This window comes from Apteryx mantelli, chromosome 2 (genome assembly GCF_036417845.1).
Source record: "Apteryx mantelli isolate bAptMan1 chromosome 2, bAptMan1.hap1, whole genome shotgun sequence".
Lineage (NCBI taxonomy): Eukaryota > Metazoa > Chordata > Aves > Apterygiformes > Apterygidae > Apteryx > Apteryx mantelli.
The window spans coordinates 153,861,369-153,881,191 of record NC_089979.1 but is presented as its reverse complement, the minus strand read 5'-3'; the positions used below and the strand labels follow the sequence as shown (position 1 = coordinate 153,881,191).

Sequence of the window (19,823 nt, the reverse complement as noted above, 5' to 3'; positions counted from 1 at the left end):
CTAGTCTGATTTTTTTTTGTGTGTGTGTGTGAATGCCCCCCATATATTAATTACATGTAATATCTCCAAATCTTATAAAGATTGTAAACTGCTTTTAACATCCACTAAAATGCATATTATGAACTGTGATGATATTTTGGGTCATTTCTGTGAAGCAGTAGTTCTTAAAACCTATTATTGGAGTGGTATCCATTTAGTAAAAGTAGTGTATAAGCAGTAGGTAGGTATGCTTAGATGCTCTTAGCTTTTTAAATACAGTAGGTGTATTCTGAATTCATACCTGTGGATTCTGACATGAGAGAGCACCCTTCATTTCCACTTGCTTTGGAATTTTAAGTGTGTCTGCTGTGATACTTGTCTGCTGAGTTTATTTTTCAGTTAAAATGAATGTGTGTGTGCATTTACATATGTGGAAATGTCAGATAGCTGTCTTTCTCTTCCACTGTTTGCCTTGCAGGTACAAGTCTGGGATAGAAAATCATATGGAGTAACTATACAGCCTCCATATGTATACAGATATATGTCCCAGCTAAGGAAAAGTATCATGAGCAAGGAAAAATTTTTAAGTGCTAATTATAAGACTTTGTTTCTATGACTAATGTTATTTGCGAAATCTAGCCTTCAGAATTAAGGTATTGCACTTTAGAGCTTTGAGTGCAAGTAAACACCTCTCACAGTTTCCCTGTGCCTTTGTTCTAAATACACGCTCACAAAATTTGTTTGCCATTGGTAAACACAAGTGTCGTCTTGAATCCTTTTAGGAACTTATTAGATAAAGCAGTTGATGTTACTCTTCTCCCCTTTTTGTTTCTACAAACTTGCTAAGTTTCCATCCTTCCCTCTGTCCCCCCCCCCCCCCCCCCCAAAACCTTTCTCTTCGGTTCTACCTTGGTGTTGACAACAAAGAGACATGGTAATGGACTAAAGTTATGACATATGTTACAGGTTAATACACTGCTACTTTCTCTTTCCTAAACTCCACATAGTAGAGGATTTTGGGAAGTGGGGAATTGTGTGTGTTACATAGCAGTTGAAGAACTGATTTAGATTTTTTTTTTCCTAATAGTGCATAAAAATAATAGATATCTTGTAATATCTACTTCTTTACAAATAGATGGTAAAGTGGCCATAAGAGCATGTGTTTGTGTGTATAGGGAGATTGGGGGGGCTTCAACTAATGAGCACAACCATTTATAACTATTTTATAAATAGAATTCTAACATTACTTTGAGTTTTGCATAAATGCAGTTTTAAAGGAACACATACTTGGAGTTAAGAGCTCTCCTCTTGACTAAATAACTTTCCCTAGGGAAAAATGCAATCAAAAAGATTAATATTCAAGCATCAAGTCACAAGATTATTTAAATGACTAGTTAGTGTTTTGATGCACAAAAAGGAATTTATTTTGCTTCCCTTTCATCTTATCTTTCTCCCATCCTGTTCCTACAAAGAATAAATGCAGAAAATAACATCTTCATTATTAGACCTTGAAAGTTAAGGTGAGCATTGATGTTCTGTACGAGTGTTTTGAAGGCCAAAAAGCTTTACTAAGTTGGATGTGAATCTGAAAAATACACCTGATAGAAGAGGTGTAGTAACATTTACAACAGAAGGGCAACTAAGGGTCTTAAAGTGATGTTAATTCAGTTAACAAGTAGAATATAACTTTCTGCTTAGTAAGTCATGACTTCAGTTAGTGGTTTTGTTTGGAGGTGAAAGACATTACAGTAAAAAGCTTTTGGCACACAGACAATGGTACTTGAAGTTATCAACTGATACTATGTTCTGACAGTTGGTTTAGCTCCCAAGTTCCTAGGGTAAACACATTGTGACTGTTGCCAAGGCTGTTTCTGAACCTAAGAAACTAAAATCATAAGGAAGCATTTGCATCTTAAAAAAAAAAAAAACAAAAAAAACAAAACTAAGCTTTCAGAAATATGGCACTTCTTATGCAACACTGAACATCTACTGTATTGTCTCAAAACTCTGTTCTTAAATTATTTTTAATTATTATTATCTGCTTTAATTATGAGAACCAGCGAGCAGGTTACTTAATACTCTGATTATTCAAATTCAGCTAACATATGCCAGTGTATTTTGATTCATAACAAACTGTAAAAAGGAGTAGAGGAAGTCAGATTTGTTTATTTTTTGTAAAGATCTTTTTTAGAGGATGTTAATGTGTGGCTTTTTTTTTTTTTTTAGACTGGAAATTCAAATTTCAAGTAGATTGAAACATAAAGGTGACAACTGGAAAAGCAGTCCAAAGGCAACTTTGATTATTGTATTGAAAATTGTTACTTAAAAAAAGCTTTTAAAACATGTTAAGTATCTCACCTTTCAGAAAGAAAAGGTAGCTTTAAAAGCATCCTAGGTCTGGTGGTCTCCAACCATACCTATGAATACTATACATGTTTTCACTGGTGTTTTTTTCCAAAAGGAGAGGGAATGCAGCCCCTTTCCCACACCCCTCAAAACACTCTTAGGCTCTCTTACCTCAAAGATAAGAAACTTAAATTTTTTCCAAGACTTTGTTGATAAGTTTTAGAATCTTTATTCTTGTAGAAAATTACCCTGAATGTAGTTTCTTTTGAAAAAGATTTAAGGATGTTATAGCTATGTATGAAGAAAATCAAAACCTTATGTTTGAAGGACCTCAACTCAATTTCTGAGGCATATTTAAAATGTCAAGAAGTATGAACTTCCTGGGATCTTTATCTGAAGTAGTGCCTCATAAAGATTAGTGTGTGAACAGATACTTTTAATTAAGTGTCCTAGTGTATATCAGAGAAATGAATTATCTAAATGGGAAAATGTGACTAATGGCATTTCTGTGGTTAATAACAGTCCGTTATGCTGCATGAATATGGTCCTGTGGGTATGGGAATTATCCTGTTCTGCTTTTCTTTTTTTTTTTTCTCTTTACTACCTTGTGTGAGATTGTTATTCTGATGTAAATGATGATATTACTGTGGCCATACTAAGGTTTTAGTTGTTCACAACTACCTTTTTAAATGTTGCATTTCTGTTTAGTCTTGTTTACATTCATGCTTGTATAGGTTAGGTTCAAATTTTTCATCAGATAAACTTTTCTAAATCTTGGTGTCTCTGTCCTTGGTGTCGAGATGAGAGAAGGGATGGGGGGGAAATATTGCATAAGTGGTGAGAAGGACTAAAACTTTATTGGTAAATAAATACTTTTTTTTTAATCTTCTGGGCAAGCTTGTGGTCCAGTGGTTAGTCTTTGCTCTCTTCCTAACTTTGAATTAGTGACTTTCTTGCCTATTAGATTTTTGCTAGGCTTGATACACTGCATGGAGTTCTCTGAAGGTTCAGTGCATAAACTTCCGTTTTTATTAACTAATATTAGTTAATGCTGCTAAAAGCAGGTTGAAGAATTAAGCACCCAGAATCTGAAATTTGTACAACTGCTCATTCAGTTCTTACTATTTTCCTGTGTATATGTGTTACGATATAACTAACAGGCTGCACAGAAGATGGAATTAAGTCTGCGTGTGCAATTGTCAGCCTTAAAAATGGTCATACTCTGTCTTCTGAGTACTTGAGCAAACTGTTTAAATAGTTTAAAGTGTGTTTTTGAACATATTAAAATCCCTAATTGTAGTTATCTTTGCTCCCCTTGTCTTTGGAGATGCTTAAGAACAGCTTGTTTGATTAAAATGTCATTATTGGACATACTTGGTCTTTTTCTGATATTGGCATGACTAGCCAGTATTTGCTAAATGCTATTTAACATCTGATGAAGATGAGCCTAATGTTCATTCAGATTCTTCAGAACACTTTAAACATGTTTCCTAATAGATTGCCTCTATTTTAGCAAAGTAGTACTCAGTTTCACATTTACCTGGTTTGGGCAGGCTCAAAGATAGCTGTGCCTGAGGTAGTTCTACAGAGAGGATATTATCACAGCTCTTTTCCAAGCAGGGCACAGACAGAAGCTGTGACTTGCTCCTCCCAAATCCGTGCAGGAAGCATTGGAAGGCTAAAATATCTAGACTCTCTTGCTGCTGAAACAGCTGTTCTTCTTCAAGGGAAAAGACTGAATTAGAATGTACCGGATTTGGGCCATAAGTCACCATAATTTAAAAATACGAGTGAAGTAAGCATATAGCTGAGGTGTAGTGAGTCAGTGTATGAATACTCTTGAAATTGCATACTTAAGTTTCACTAATGATACTGTGATCATCTCTTTGGTCAGGGCATTCTTACTGGTTTAAGAAACCACATTCTGTGTGAACACATACTTCTATTGAAGTATGTATTTCCTTCTAATTAAGCAGCTGTGTACACAGCATTTAAATACTCTTAAAATAACAGTTGCCTTGCTGATGGATGATTTGCTGATAATAAGTTCTTTAGGATCATGGTGGGGCAAACAGACCTGCGAATGTCAAATCATTACAAATGCTCTAATTGAAAAATCAGTTTCAAGTCTGAAATTGTTTGGGGTTTTTTTTTGATGTAGGATTGGGAAACTCCATATAAAGTTTCTAATCAGCTTACTAAGAAAAGAAAGCTCCACCCATTAGACTGTAGAAGCCAAAGTAATCTTAAAAGGGAAGATTGCCTTTTAAGAACTCCTTCAGTGATGGTAATTTAGTGTTTGAGTTCTGGTAATCTAAAGAATCTTGAGGCAAATGAGGATAGTAGAAAACTTTTTTGCGTGCTGCTCCATTCAGGAATCTTGCAGAGTTGATTAGAATTGCTTCCTGAGTATGTTCCCCTTTGTCCAACTCTTCTGTTTATGTAGTTATATATTGTATAGTAGGAGGCATTAATTTTATATACCAGTCTAATCTTTTTTTGTGCATAATTTTAAACACTCTTGACTCATACTTCAGATTGCTAAAACAGAATGTGTTTGGTGTGTTCATAATTTGATACAAGGGAGAGAGAGAAATGAAGGTTTGATACAATTTTATCTAAAGCAACATCTCGATGAACACCACAGTTAAGAGGTGAAAGAGATTTTTCTGTGAGCTCCTTTACTGGTATCATAGGCCATTAAATTTTACCTTTCAGTTAGGTATTGAGCTCACTAACTTACTTCAGGTGTATCTCTGTGAAAATGATCCGAGATCCTTAGCCAGATAATTTAGACAGAAAACACGTGACAGCTTACCACAAACAAGGCCAAATGCCAAGTTCAAGAAAATTCCCATACCAGCTGATGCTTATGTCAGAGGATTCAGGTGATGAAAAGTGCTTTGCTTCATCTTCCCTCCCTCCTCCCTCCCTTCCCAAACTGTTTAGTAATAGTGGCAGCAGTTTACTGGATATCACACCTTATTACAATAGACTTCAGTTGCACCAAAGCTTTCTGTTCTCTTTTGCTTAATAATCGAAGGTATTTTATGCACCTGAAATATTGATTCAAATTAGGAACTCTGGCTGGTGATGAAGAGTGGCTCCTCCAGTGAGCAATTTAGTCATTATATCTCTCTGACTATCTAAAGAGACTGGTTGATTTTTGTGGTATGAAAACCACATGTACCTCCAGTGTTTTCTTTTTGAAGTCAGTGGGATCATGGTGGCACAGTTTTCTATTACAGAATGAGATTGTCCGTCTCAATTTGAAATTGGAAAAAGCAAAACTTAACCATATTCATCTAGGTACTGGGAATATAGAAGACACCTATGGGATGTTGACAACGTCCTGTAACCAATCCTGGATAAAAGTTTAGGAATCATGGTAGATAGCCCATTGTTATGCTACTGAGAAGTCGGGCACTAAATGTGTTCCTTGAAGTTGTGAGCAGGGCATTATCATATGGAAGTAGGTTGATAATGTGATGTTAGCTCTGCATACAGCATCAGTTAAACACAGTACTCTAATAAGGGTTTAGGTGGTATCCTATGCTTTAGTGCAATGTTTCAAAATACTTACAAGTATTAAATACTTCAAAAGTTTCAGAGGATAGTGGGAAGAGTGTGGGTTGGCACAAGGTGCAGATGATCAATCAGAGACTTCTCCAGAAGGTCCAAATTCTGTTTTGAAATGATGGAGGATAGGAATTTGCGAATCAACTTTGGAAGAGTTTCAAGCTAGGACACATATGTTACAGGTGAAGGATTTTCTTTTCTAATTTGTTTAATCTCTTTTAAATACATACATAACTTGTCAGGATGATAAATTCTTCTTAAATAAACTGTTCCAGAAGAACTAAATGCAGACCAGTCTTAAAGCATTAGTTTGAATTACCCATGTTCAAATCACTTTTAACCTTTTCATCACTTTGTAACTGCACATAGAGGAGGATGCTTGTAATAGCAGTGGCTTTATAGCAGAATAAACCACAATGAGGACAATTGTTAAAGTTCAGATGTAAGATAAAATAGATTAGACGTATTTAGTGCTCCCTCAGTAACAATGAGGTTGGTTAAACATTGGAAGAGATTGAAAATGTCTCTTCAAATTATTTACATCAAGACCAAAAAAAGCAAAGACAACTTTATTAGCACTGTTCTTAATAGCACAAGAAGGAATGGAACAGGTAGAGCTTTGGAGGTTGGGAAGAGGAGCTTATGACAGGACATAATTCTAAGTAAGTTTAAGTCTGGGCTTGTATGGAAAGGCTGTACCTCCTGTGAATTTTTGTATTTTGTCTTAAGGAGAAGCCAAATAACCTTGTCTTGTAATTGTTTTTTTTTTTTTTTAATTTGATTTGTATGATGTAATGGATTTCAGCAAAGAAACGGGTATTAATTTCATGCAGTAAAATGTTTATAAAGGTTATATTTGGGGGGAAGGCAATAATTCAGTAAAAAAAAATGTTTGAGGATCAGAGTGACACAGTTTTAGTTTTCTTTTTGATTTCAGTAGCCAACATCTTGTTTTTTACTCCAGTAGAAAGTTAAGTTGTTCACAGGAACCTGCTTAATATTCAGTTGTTTCAGGTAGATATAAAGTGCAATATGGCAAGCCCTTAAATCTGTTAATGTTTTTTTGAGTATATGACTTTGTTTCTCTCTGTCTTGAGAATTGTGTCATAATTACATGATAATATTCCTTGGCAGCATATATACATTTATTTCAAAATCAATTTGCAGAGCATATTCAACATTAGTTTGAATACTTGTTAATTAATACATTACTTTCTCAAGCCTTTCTTTTAAAGGAACATGTGTATGTCTGTACATGGGAGTCTGCTCTGCTAGAAGAGAGTTCTTTAATTTGCTGGCTTTGATATGTGTAATCAGTCACTTGTTCTTTTTTTCCCCTTCATTAGTACTTTTCTTTGTATTTGTAAGAAGAATAAATAGCTTTAATATCAAGGAATGCATCAAATGACTGATGTGTCTGAACAAAAAGACCAGTTGCTGCTTTTGTCTGTAGACAACTCTCTTCTATTTGACAAGCCTGTATATTCTCTCTTCCCTGCTTTCCACCAGTATCTGTATATTTTTCAGCTGTATGTGCTTTCTGGGGCTAACTGTTCAGAGAGGATCTCTTTGGTTAAACAAATACATGAAGGTGAATAGGATGAGTTGAGGATGATACAAAAGTTGGTGGGGGGAATGGCTAGTCTGTCAGTCCCTTAAAGGACAGGCACTTTCAGTGAGAGAGGAAATAGTCTTCTTAAGGTTTGAGTACCACTCTTAAAGATTTGTTTCCTTTATATTTAATCAGAAGTTAAGAAATTCATGCTTTTTCAGTTGAAATGGAAGCTTTTGAGAGTGTGTTGTTGGAAGGGATTGCTTGTCGATGTCCAAAGTGGCATTGCATCTTGGTACAAAATTGGACAGTCTTCAGTTATGAGAGCAGGAGTATTGTGATAGGATGAAGCTAGTTGAAATTTCATTTTAAATTCATAGCTTTGTATCTATATCATGACTTAGAGTCTTTTCCTTTTTAATGATAAGTAGAAAATAGTTCAAGATCTTGCAGCCTGCCTGGAACAGTTACTGGAGAGAGAGATTATGTAGCAGGGACTTCCCTATATATACTTCATGCTGCTGTCCCTTTTCTGTTGTAATTTGAAGAGCTTTAGACTTCATCTTCACTGATCAGATGTGCAGCTCAAAGTATGGATGTTAGGAAGGTCTTAGCATGGAAAGTTAAATTCTGCTTAGGCTTTTGTTTCCAGATTTCCTTTTCAACACTAGAGGTTTTTATGCAAGGCTGTATTACGAAAGTGTAATGACAGTGGGTTAAAGATACAGAACCTCTCTTGGAAAGGAAAGAAGGTTGGGAGTCGCTTTGCCAAACTATTACCTGTCACGAATCTTGCCCAAAATGCCCTTCTTGGTGCAAGTAAGAAAACACTGGCTGTAACTTGATTTGTATACTCTTCTGTTGGTGCCATTATCATCCCCTGTATTTGTCCGTTTACGTAGTATGACACCTTTGTTTCTAGGCACTTTCCCAGGTTTAATTATTTCAAATGTCCTATTTGCTTGTTTTTAAATTCCATAGTTTTTTCCCCTTCTTAAGTCTCTTCATAACATTGTTGATTATATTCCTGCTCTCCCCTTTGCTTTTGCATATCCTCTTAAGAAATGCATTTTTTAACTGCAAAACTACACAGTATTTCTCCCCCCTCCCATCCTCAATCCTGTATTAGTGTTTTAGCAGGACATGTCCTGTGTGCCTATTTGATTTTCTCACTTCTTAAATTACAAGGAAAAGAATTCTTAGAAGATTGAGAGAAAATGGAAACTGATATCAGGAAGAAGATTTTATAATATTGTAGTGTCTTATACATAATACTTAAAGTTCTCCAACATAGAAATCTTATTGCTTGTTTTAAGTTCAGTTCTCTTCTGAGTTAACAGGGTGATATTTATTGGAATGTTTAGGAGTAAAGCTATAGGAAAGAACCTACTCAAGGTTCAGCACTGCAGAATTTTCATATTTGGTATAGTTACTGGAATCCTGTAAGTGGATTAATTCTATGAAAGTTTTAAAGCCTACAGATGCATATGGGTAAATTTATGGATTTTATACTGTTTCTCACCCATCACTTCTACATGTTCATTGTCAAAAGCGATGGCTTGTTTGACCTTGCTGTTTATCTTCTGTTTTGCTGAAATAAAGTTATGGTTAATGTTAGTGTACTAACTCTGTTTTCTGATGTAGATGCTGTCGTCTTAAAGTGGAGGCCAAGTACTGTATGAGACTGTTCAAATGTTAGGATAAAGATTTATTTTTTTTTTTTTCAGTTCATTTCAGGCAAGCAATGCATTTCATCAAGTTAGAACTTCAACAGACTTCAAGGTAGTAGGCAAGACTTCCTTGTCTCACTGTTTGCATGTGATGGGGAAGAACTTCAACTACAGAAACTGAAGTAAAGCAGCTTTTTTTATGTCACCAATGTAAGACTTGTTCAATTGGAAAACATTAATCTGAAAAAGTTCTTTGGCTTTATAAGGTATTTTTCATAGACTAAAAGCATGGTGGAGAAATTAGGGAAGCATTCTCATTTAAAAGTTTTTAGACAGGGGCACTTTGTATCAGAGCTGTAGAACTAGAGTGATTCACAGAAATTTGAGTGTTTACTCTCTCACCCTTTCTCTGGAGGAGATGCATGTTTTCTGAGGTGTCTTGACTTTGGAAGATGTTTAGAAATTTGCTTAATGATAATTAAAAGCAATTTGTATTGTATTTCTTGGACTGGAACAGAAAGCAGTGGGTTTTTTAATCCTTGGAGTGTTTTTTTTGGTTTGTTTTTGTTTGTTTTTTGAATTTTTTTCTACAATTATGCATTAACCGTTGGGTAAGTCCTGTTTTTTCATGCGTCCATACTTTTACTGCAGAAGGACCTTGAGCTGATAGGGGATAGTTGATGAATGTTGACTTTGTTTCTTGGGAGCTTTACCAGGCTTTTAGATGATCCAAGTATGAGCTATGGAGTGCCCTGGAAATAAGGACAGAACCTTAGCCTTGATTATAAATTCTGGAGAAGCTGCTGAGGGAAGACCAGTTTTGAAGTGCTCCTAATAAGCTCATGTTACTGAGGAAAAAGGTGCCACAAATTCTCTGCTAGTTATGATTTTGTAAATCTTAACTTCATACATGGGTATGTTGTGTGACTGTAGTCCACTCAGAGGATAACAGTTAAGTTGTATGACTGGATAGTGTGGCGTTCCCAGGTGGCAGTGGGAAAAATATTCATGGATATTCTCACTGACAAATGAGAGTCTATCGGAAAAACAAATGTATAAAACCAAGCCCTCAATTTGTTCATTATTGATTCCCTTAGGCAGATAAAGATGGTCCATGGGCATGATTTATAAACCTGATTATTTTTAAAAGTTGTATCCAGTGATTGGTTTAATGCTGTATTTTGAAAATTGAAGAAATAAGGTATCTGCAATATTTTAAATTAAACTGTAATTTCCCTGCTGTAACATTCAAACCCAAAAATGTTTTTCCAGAAAATTTTCCAATATTAGTTTTCTCATGAATATGAGAAAAGCAGTACATTGTCCTGTCTCTCAGCAGTATAAGTTTGACCTCTTACTGTCCTTATCCCTGCGCTTAAGAAAATTCTGGCAAAGAAGCATCTTTTTTGGTTTATAGAGAAGGAGGAGATTCAGCATTAAAAGTTGCTAGATTTGGAGGCAGATAGTCTCTTATCCAAGAATGTTCGTCACTGTGGTCAGCAGAGTATGTACAATTTACTTCTGTGTTTATAATGAATGTGTGTATTGTTTTTGTGGTTGTGGTTTTCACCACCACTAACAGGGAGAATGAGTGTGTGGATGTGTTAGACTGTGGTGTCATTTTTCCTGAGACAGTCACAGAACTAGATGATAGCTGAGAAGTTTACTTTCTGAGGGGATTGTTTCAATACTTTTCTTTCACACACATTAAATATAAATTATCCATTCAAGTTACCTGTGAATTCTAGGCAGTATTCATTGCTGAGGATTTGAAGTAAGTCAGATTATCAGTTTAGCAGATGAAACTGTGCAGCTGGAATCAGAATTTGAGGTCGTAAGCCAGCTTTTGGCAGCAGTGTCTTTTCCAGGGATGGAAAGATATTTTGGCTTGCCGTTACTGAACTGACTTTACTAGGTCAAATCTATCTCAGCACTGAATGGACGGAAGAAGCAGGAATACGTTTTCTTGTGGATGGCTAGTGTTCTTCATAGGATGGTGGTTCCCTTGATGACTTACCAATATGGAAAGGAATAAAACACCTGCTTGAGGAAAAGGCCATACAATACCAGTTATTTGAGAACCTCAGGTAATTAATTATCAGAAGCAGTGTACTGTCAGAAATCCTGAAAGGTGCAAAACAGTTTGAAAAACCTTCTAGGTGTCTTTGAACTATTGTTATAAAATGCTTTGAGATATTACCCTTGAAGACTTTTTTTTTTTCTTTCTGTATTTCAGTGATGTCGGATTGATAAACAAGAAAAACTAAGGTGTTGCGGCCTAAATATGGTCCTAAAAACTGTAAAATTTGGGGGATAAGGGGGTTGTCTTTTTTTTTGCCACCGCCTCCCTTTCTTGTGCATGAAATCTGGCAAGTCATTTCAGTTGTCTCTATTGGAATTGCATGTTAACGAAACGCTTTAACCTTATGTCAAGTGTTTCTCACCTTGCATTAGAATGTTGTTTTTTCTTTTGATTGATCAGTTATTATTTGGCCCTTTATTTTTGGCATTGTAAGAAACCCATGAGTCATATAGAATGATCAAACTATTTAATGCAGTAAGCAATATGAGATTGAGCCTGATTTTTGGTAATTTATAAGCATATGTTAGGCAGTGCTGATTTTTTGCACTCTAAAAATGTATACAGTATCAGGTTGATGCTTTTCAAGCTATGATGTGCTAAAGAGTCTTCTATAAATACGTTCATAAATGGCAATGTATCTAAAATACTTCCTGCACAGAAGGAACATGATCAATTGATGCAAAGTACAAAATCTTCCTTGCAACCTATGGTAGTTTACATAGTGATAAGTTCTAAGATGGCTAGTATAATTAACAGGATATTTTCTTTGGTCCCGTAAATGAGTTTCTGTGCTGACCTCTGAGCTATATTCTTGAATTCAGTATTCAGGAAGGACAAAAAGCCATCTTCTAAAATGTCTATTACACTTTGTGTATTTATACATATTAAATGTGCACATTAAAGTATGCATATTTGTACTAATAACTCTATTCCCTTGTGGCCAGGGGTTATCCATCAAGACTCAGTACAATCTTTGCAGCTGAACATGTGGCAGAGAAACAGGCAGCTCTGTGCTGTGTTCCACATATTTGTGATATATTGTGTTCTGTGTGGATTATGACTGTCAGGATGGGCTTGAACTCTTCCACCTATGAGAGGCAGAGGAAATAAGATGCATCTCATCCTTGAGAGGTATAGGCTTTTATTAATACAATAAACATAAGGAATGATAGCAGTGGTGTGGTGTGTGTATGTGTGTTGGGGGGGTTGATTTGTTTTGTTTTTTTAAATACATGAAGGTCATAAGCTGATTTTAATGATGGAGAAGTGAAAATACAAGATGCCTAAAAAGTGTTATAATGCCTGTAATTTTGAAAGAAGAGCAAAAGGCCTTCTAGGCTGAACTTGAAAGCATGGACTGAATTTGTATTGATGCTATCCTTGTAAATCACATTTGGTAGTCATATTTTGTCCCATTCAGCCACTTAGCTCATAACTGTCATGATTATTCTCTCTGTGTGCACAGTGTAATACATTTCGCTTTTGAGCATTGGGGAAGTGCCTGGCCTCATAGTAAACCTTTCCTGTTCACCTTTGCTCTTCCTTCTTCTTCCTTCCCTAAACCCACATGGCTTTATCATCTTCTGCCTGTCTCAGTTGTTCAGTTTTTATACCAGCCTGAAAAACTGGAGTTTGCACTTAATTGCATGTAAAAGGGTCATGAATTTGGAATACTAGTATCTTGTACTTTTAAAGGCAATCTTGATAAACTTGTAGATAACAAGGTGCTAAGAACAGCTGACCTATAAAGAATAGTGATTTGGCACCTGACTTGTGGTGCATGTAGCACTTTAGTCATCCAAAACACGTTTTTGACTCATCAGGAGACTTAAAGTTGGTGTTTGTTTAAACCTTTTTGCCTAGTGCAAGTCTCTGCTGTAGATAGTATCTTTTTGCATTCAAATATAGCTAAGTTCAAAAGTGTCTAAATCTGTAGCTCTGCAAAGTGAAGACTGACATCTGCAGCAGGAAGTATATAGATGAGCGCATCACAGTGGTGTAATCTTTGAAGAGTCTATTTTAAGTTATTCAGTATTGCACCTGCTACTGTCACTAGTGAAGAAGCACTTTTCCACCTTTGTGGCATCAGACCTGAAATTCTGGTCTATTGGGTGTTGTGAATACAGAAGGCAATACTGAGTTTAGTCAAAAAGTATCGATAACTTTACTTGCGTTTTCACGAACATATTTTGACAAAATTTAGCTGACTAGAATAATCCTATCCTAATTGCCAGACGTGTTTCTTCTTTGCTGCAGACTTTGAGGTATAACTTTTTTGAGGATGTCGGTTCTAGCATTTGTACTTTTTAGGGGGGTAACTTCAGATTTCCCACATGTCTTGATACGTTGCTGTCTTGGTACATACAAAACCTTTGCCTCTTGGTAAGAGTTACAACCTGTGCAATGTATTCCCCCCCCCCCCCCTTTTCAGGCAATTTAATTCAGCTTTTGTTTCAGAGGGATATGAGATGGTAACTTTGATATCATTGACAGTGTGACAGTAATTCAAGGGTGAGGCTTGGTGCAGCCTGCACATACTTGTGCAGCCCACGTTTGTGCTCTGCGCTGTATGACAGTTTCTTTCCATTGTTGTGTGAGATCTTACACAGGGGAAGAAAGTACTTAATATGTAGATGTTGTGGAGTCTACAGAATTGTGCTTCTCTGACTAGATTTTAATCATTAGTATGATTCACCTTGTGCTTTCTTTGTGGCCTTCCTTCCTTCCCTGTAGCATTGAAATGGATAATACTACAGTTTTTTTAATTCAGAAATGAGCTTGGTGGTTTAACATGATGCTCTAGAATCTTCTTTAGATAGTTTGAATTTTTACCTGAACTGCAGTATATGAATGTTTTATATGGAATGTGTACATTTGAGTATTTTAAAAGGTGGTTAGTTTGGGGTTTTTAAGGTTTTTTTTTTTTTCCTGTCAATTGTTTGTAGTAAAGAAGCAGTATTGAGCCTCAATTGCTAAGCAAACAAATTGACACAAATACTGATATTTTCCATTTTCTGGATCAATTTCATTGAAAATATCAATTTCATTGTTATTTTCTATTTTTCTCTGATATTCTCCATTTTCTGGATAATGGTTTTGATGTTTTGCTGTCCCCACACAACTTGAGAAAACTGTAAAATGTTCAGTATAAATATCAATGTTTGTCAAATTGTTACTACCTAAATCTGCTTGAGATAGTGAAACTGTACTTTACAAAAGAGAGAGGTAAACCTGACAAGGATGTAAATACGAGGCAACCATGGCCAGGGAAGCTATGGTTGTTGTAGCTTTGTGTGTTACGGGCCCTAGTGTTTCAACCAGAATTAAGGTTGCATCCGTGTTGGGTGTCTGGCAAGACTCTTAATATTAACATTACAGTTGCATAGTACATGCTGGACTGAAAAGAAATCATGGAAGAAAAATATATCAGACTAAATATAAAGACTAAAACACATGTGGCTCAAAGTCCCAGTTTCTGGTAACGTGCAGTTCAGGTAGAATACCACTGTGAAGTATGGTTGTGTTTTTGCTCTGTTCTTACTGCCGTCTGCAGGGATGCCCATGAGTTGGTTTTGGAGACAGGATGTTAGGCATAATAGCCCTCCGATAAAATCTAGCCTTGTCCTGCACTTAGTTTCCAAAAAGGCTTCTGCATTCTTTAAAGCATTAGTTTACTAGTAGTGCCTGTGATTTAGACTTAGTCTAGCCAACCAGAGTTTGGTTATTTGTTTTTAAGGCCTGTGGTTGAACAGTTTGGTGTTTAAAGATCTGACCTACAAGCTCCAGGGAATGTTAAGTTTTAGAGTCTTGTTACTGGAAATGTGGAGGGAAAAATAGTAGTCCTGGGTGTTATTTTCAGGAATTTTTTCTAATGCTTTCTAACAAAAGAAACCAAATTCTGTTCATTCTTAGACTTGTTTTTTCTTCAGAATCTTTGAGCGAACACCCTTCTGAGAACTGGGAGGCTGTTGACACCCCCCCTTCACCCAGTTTGTGCAGTCTGTATTGTGGAAGGGAATATTTCTAAACTTTCAATAAACTAATACTAGAAAGGTAGAGGTACTACTTTCTTAAACTATATGGTTTATACTGTGTATACTTAATACTTGTATATACTTCATACATATATTCTCTCTCTCTCTCTCTCTCTCTGTGTGTGTATATATATATATATACACATATACATACACACACACGCACTTAAATTGTATGGCTTTATTTCCTTGCATGCTGTTTTCCTCTGCAATTAAGGCATATCTCAAACCTGACCCATTAAACAGCTTGGCATCAGTACAGACTCATGACAGCTAAGACTGAAAAAGAGGCTGGTTTAGTGAGGATCACTTAAAGACTTAGTGTTTTTTCTCATGGTATATGGAAGGAGTCAGGTGATTTTCTCAGTTGTTTGTGTTTCACACTTGACAGAGCAAACTTTTGAGAGGAAAACATAGTATAAAAGTTCATCCAACTTCAGTGACTTACTTTTCAAGTCCTGTTATCTGTTAGTGTGGATTTATAGCTTACCTCTTAACTTTAGCCAGTGCTGTGTATGGTATTCTGCTATGACGTGATAGTATTGGAATGATTGCAGCACCCTATCTGTATTGGAAATAGATGCAGCCCTGTGTGTGTCTGAACATTAGTATTCAGAAGAGTAGTGAAACAGAATAGAAACTTGTTTCTTGCTAAGCTGGACTACCACGTTACTCATTATTCAAATCACACTGATTTTTTAGCAGTGTTCAGTAGTGCTAACAGTAATTTCAGGTGCCTGTAACAAAATATGCAGAAATCAGTGTACAGCTTTTGCCATCCAAAACTATTTGAGTTGTGTTATGTAGTACTGCTGACTTGCAATAATGTTTAAGTAAGCAGCAAGGCATTGCTGTATCTCTCTTTTAGTTTGGGAACCTCATACAATTTTCTTATAAGTTAACTGCTGAAAAATATATTGAAGTTCCACTTCATTTTCGCTGTGTAAGTGAAAAATAACTTTTGCTGTAAAGATTTATCACAGGCTTTCCTTACTGGCCTTACAGCTGGAACCTGTGATAACAGAAGGTTAAATTCTAGGGGTATTCTCATTCCAGTGTAAGTCTTTGCTCCAAAGAAAACTAATTTTTTTTTAATTATATGTGGAATAGATTACACCTTGAAAGGGTGGGTGTAGTTTAATATATAACCAGTGTCAAATCTTAGTCTGTTTTCTGTGATACTCTGACTTGAGCAGATGTCATTTGGATGTCATTTAAAAAGGTTCATACCCTGTACTGCAAACTGAACTATGTAACTGATCCATGTTAAAAGCTGTGGTAAGGGGTGGGAACTTCAACTGGTTTTGCAATTGAGGCTGGATTTTTGTGAGATGTGGCTGTATGATGAAGTTCAATGATATGGACTGAGCCAGTTTAACAATGTGTTGGTGTTGAAAAGAGATAGTCCTGCCTTTTCCTTAGGGCTTGCCGTGGTCTTCACATGACCCCTCTGTGAACTGATTTAGCTCATTGCACAAGCAGAAGACTCTCAGAAGAATAGCTGCCCTTCCTGTCCATGGGTTACTGAGCTGAATAGGCTGAGGAGTTGCATGGGACCAAAATCAGTACAGAGAAAAGATCAGGGATATCTATGGCCATTAGGAAAGGGGATAGCTCCCTCTGCTAGTATTAAGCTATCAGTAATTCCCAAACAAAATACTTGAAGCTGATGATGAGTCTTACGGTTACGAGTGCATTTAGTGCAGTGTGATTTGATAAGCAGCTGAGTCTTTCTAGGTAATCAGTATGGGGTCTGTACCTGGGAAGACTGAGGTGTTAAAAATTCAGTTGCTTTGTAAAGTGTACTATGTAATGCATGTGCTAGATACTAGAGTCTTCCTAGTTTGTAAGGTTCCTAGGTTGTGTGCATTCTCCTCTGTAGCATGTCTTGGGCCAGTCTTACTCTTTTCTTTGTCTCCGTTTGTCTGTCTTTCACAGTAATTTGGAATACAAAACTAATATTTCTTCCATTCACTCCCCAGTAATGAGATGGCTAATCACTTTCCATTTCTTTCAGCACCATCATGATCCCTAATAATAATGCTGTCAGTCCTCTTCTTCTAGGTCGAATGCCCTGTCCACCACCTCAATTCACCTAGGAAACAAAGCCAGTGAAAATTTCCCCAAAATTTTAAGTAATTCATGATCATTTTGCTGCTGGTAATCCACAGATATGGCGGCAAGATTTTGCCAAGAAAAGGGCAGGCTTCTTGTATACTCTTAGAAGTCTCTGATTTGAACGTGAGGAAAGCAGTAGACTAAGATGATCAAGACTGTGTGGTTGACCTCATTTCTAACTAGTGTCCCAGCTAAAAATACTAACAATTAGCAAGATCTCTTGACACTATGTTGATTACAAAAATGCATATTTTTTTAAAGTACAGTTAGACTACATTTTCACCCAGCAATTGCTATTTAATCCTCGCAGCTATTTTAAGTTGGGATTTGTAGCAGAGATCTAATTATTATAGTAATTACAGTGGAATCTTTAACTGACTGCTCATGAGACTGACATCCATTGATTAACAGAAGCTATCTCTGTGGTTTTACTCCATGTTTGGAATATGGAGGAACAGTTTGAGGCCCAGCTTTACTAATTTCCACCTTAATATCAAGGAAATGAATTCTTCTATCTTATGAATTGATTCAGAGCATTTGAGACCTCAGCTGCCTGAGAAGGGAAAATCTACAGCCCTGTGGTTTGGGTGAATCCTTAGGCAGCTTAAACTGATGTTTACCCTGTCTACATTTATGTAGATAGCCCTAATTAAAAGTTGGCTTGCAATGTCTTGATGGCTTCAAATGGCTTGTAGGCCAGACTAAAGAACTAAGTGTGATCTTCTACTATTATCTTCCTCAGGGCCCATCATAGGGGGAGGATAAGGAACCACATAATGTTGCTTTGGTGACCTGTAGCCCCTGTCATGTTTTGATCATGTGTGTTTGTTGTGACCAAACTTAAAGTATTGGCCAAAATATTATATAATGTGCATGTACTTGGAGTCAGAGGTTAGAAGCAGTGTGTATACTTGCCTGCGTAACTGTTCATCTCAGGGCAGTTTGCCGTTATCAAGGGCTGTAAGCTGGAATTCAGGAGTTGAATTTTGCTGTCTGGGGTTCAGAGATCAGGGTAACTTGGGGATTGATCATGTGCCAGAATACCTTTTGAAGATTTCTGTGCTCTGCAAGGCAGGACCAGATTGACTAAGTCATGCTGATTAGGGTAGGGTTGGAGCTCTTCGCCAGCCGTTGTTTGGAAACAGATGCTATAACAAATTTATCAGAATGTCTTAGCTGTTTTACATGTTGTAAAGTGTGATTAGATTTGTGTGTGAGGTAGTAAAAGGGAAAGTATGCAGTGTGTTTCTATACTAAGCTCTTTTGTAATAAGCTGTGAGGCCTGTTGTGCATGATGAATAAGTATTTTTGCTTTCAGTCATGCTAGAAGCCACTACAGCAGCTTGCTGCTCTGACAGTAAGAAAAATGCAAAGGAGATTTGGGTAGGGTGTCTCTTACTGGTTTCAAGTGTTCTGAATTGGCTGCTGTATTCTGGCTGCGTATTCAGTTCCTTCTCTTGCAGCATGGTTGGTGCTTGCCTGTCCCAGGGTGAGCCCTTCCTATTGCAGTAGCAGAAAACCACCACACCAAGAGTATTACAGAAACATGCTTCTAATACCTGAACTGGCTCTAAGGAGGGGCCAGAAGGAACATGAGAAGTAGGGGTGGGAGGCATAAGGCAAAACAGTTTATCTTAAAAGGTTAGAATGTAATTCTCTGAGAGATCACTCTGCCTCTTCCTCCCAGCCTTGGGGATATAAATTGTTTGTTCAGTAGGTTGCAGAACAAGACATAGTAACAGGAAGAGAAGATTGAGAGAAAGTCCGTTTGGTTTTTTTGTTTCTGTCTTCAAGATCTTTGGGTTGAATCTTTGTTGTATAAATTTCTTTTGGAGTAGGTTGACCATCTGTGTCCAAAAGAGGCCATCTTCCCTGACCATTCAGGTTACAGAGATCTTCACACAGCTGAGGTGCACAAAATTCATACCCCATAGCTTAGTGAGCCAAGGAAGGGTGGAGGTTGGAGAGTGATTTGCATGCAGTAGGTCATTAAAGTGCTTTAGTAGTCCTACTGTATGTTATGGGATGAGTTAGTCTGAACAGTCTTGCTGTGTAGCTGGGTCTCATCGCAGCTTAGCTGTGTCGCCCTCCGCTGTCCTTGCACCAGCAAACCTTGTTGCTGCTGACATGACATAACTGAGGTGTAGGAACCATATTGTCCCTGGGGGAAAAACGGATGTGAAGTTAACAGGCAAAAAAGCTTTACCATGTAGCCTGGAACCAGGTTGCTCTGGCAGCTGTTCATCAACTCTTGGATGACATAATGAACTTTACAGCTTGTGATTTTCCTGTTCCTGATGTTTTGTTATTTCATCCTAATTACAGAGTAATGTGTTCATGTTTAAAATAAGCTGCAGTTCTGTTGGATGTGTTTGGTCTTTTCTAAAAGGATTTTAGACCATAAGTTCCTAGAAGGTAAAGTGTATATAAAAAGACAGGACTGTGAGTTTACTTGAACTTGT

General features: G+C 36.8%; 1 protein-coding gene across 5 annotated transcripts in view; it reads left to right on the top strand.

Moving 5' to 3' along the window:
- EPC1 (enhancer of polycomb homolog 1) overlaps positions 1–19,823 on the top strand; it is a 67,549-nt gene that overhangs the window by 19,845 nt on the left and 27,881 nt on the right. The window contains exon 1 of one of the 5 annotated variants that reach the window (XM_067291873.1): positions 12,324–12,340. The exons of the other annotated variants lie outside the window; for them this stretch is intronic. The gene's annotated coding sequence lies outside the window, so the exon portion shown is untranslated. Of the gene's footprint in view, positions 1–12,323; positions 12,341–19,823 lie in introns of those variants that run through there. 5 annotated transcript variants of the gene reach the window in all.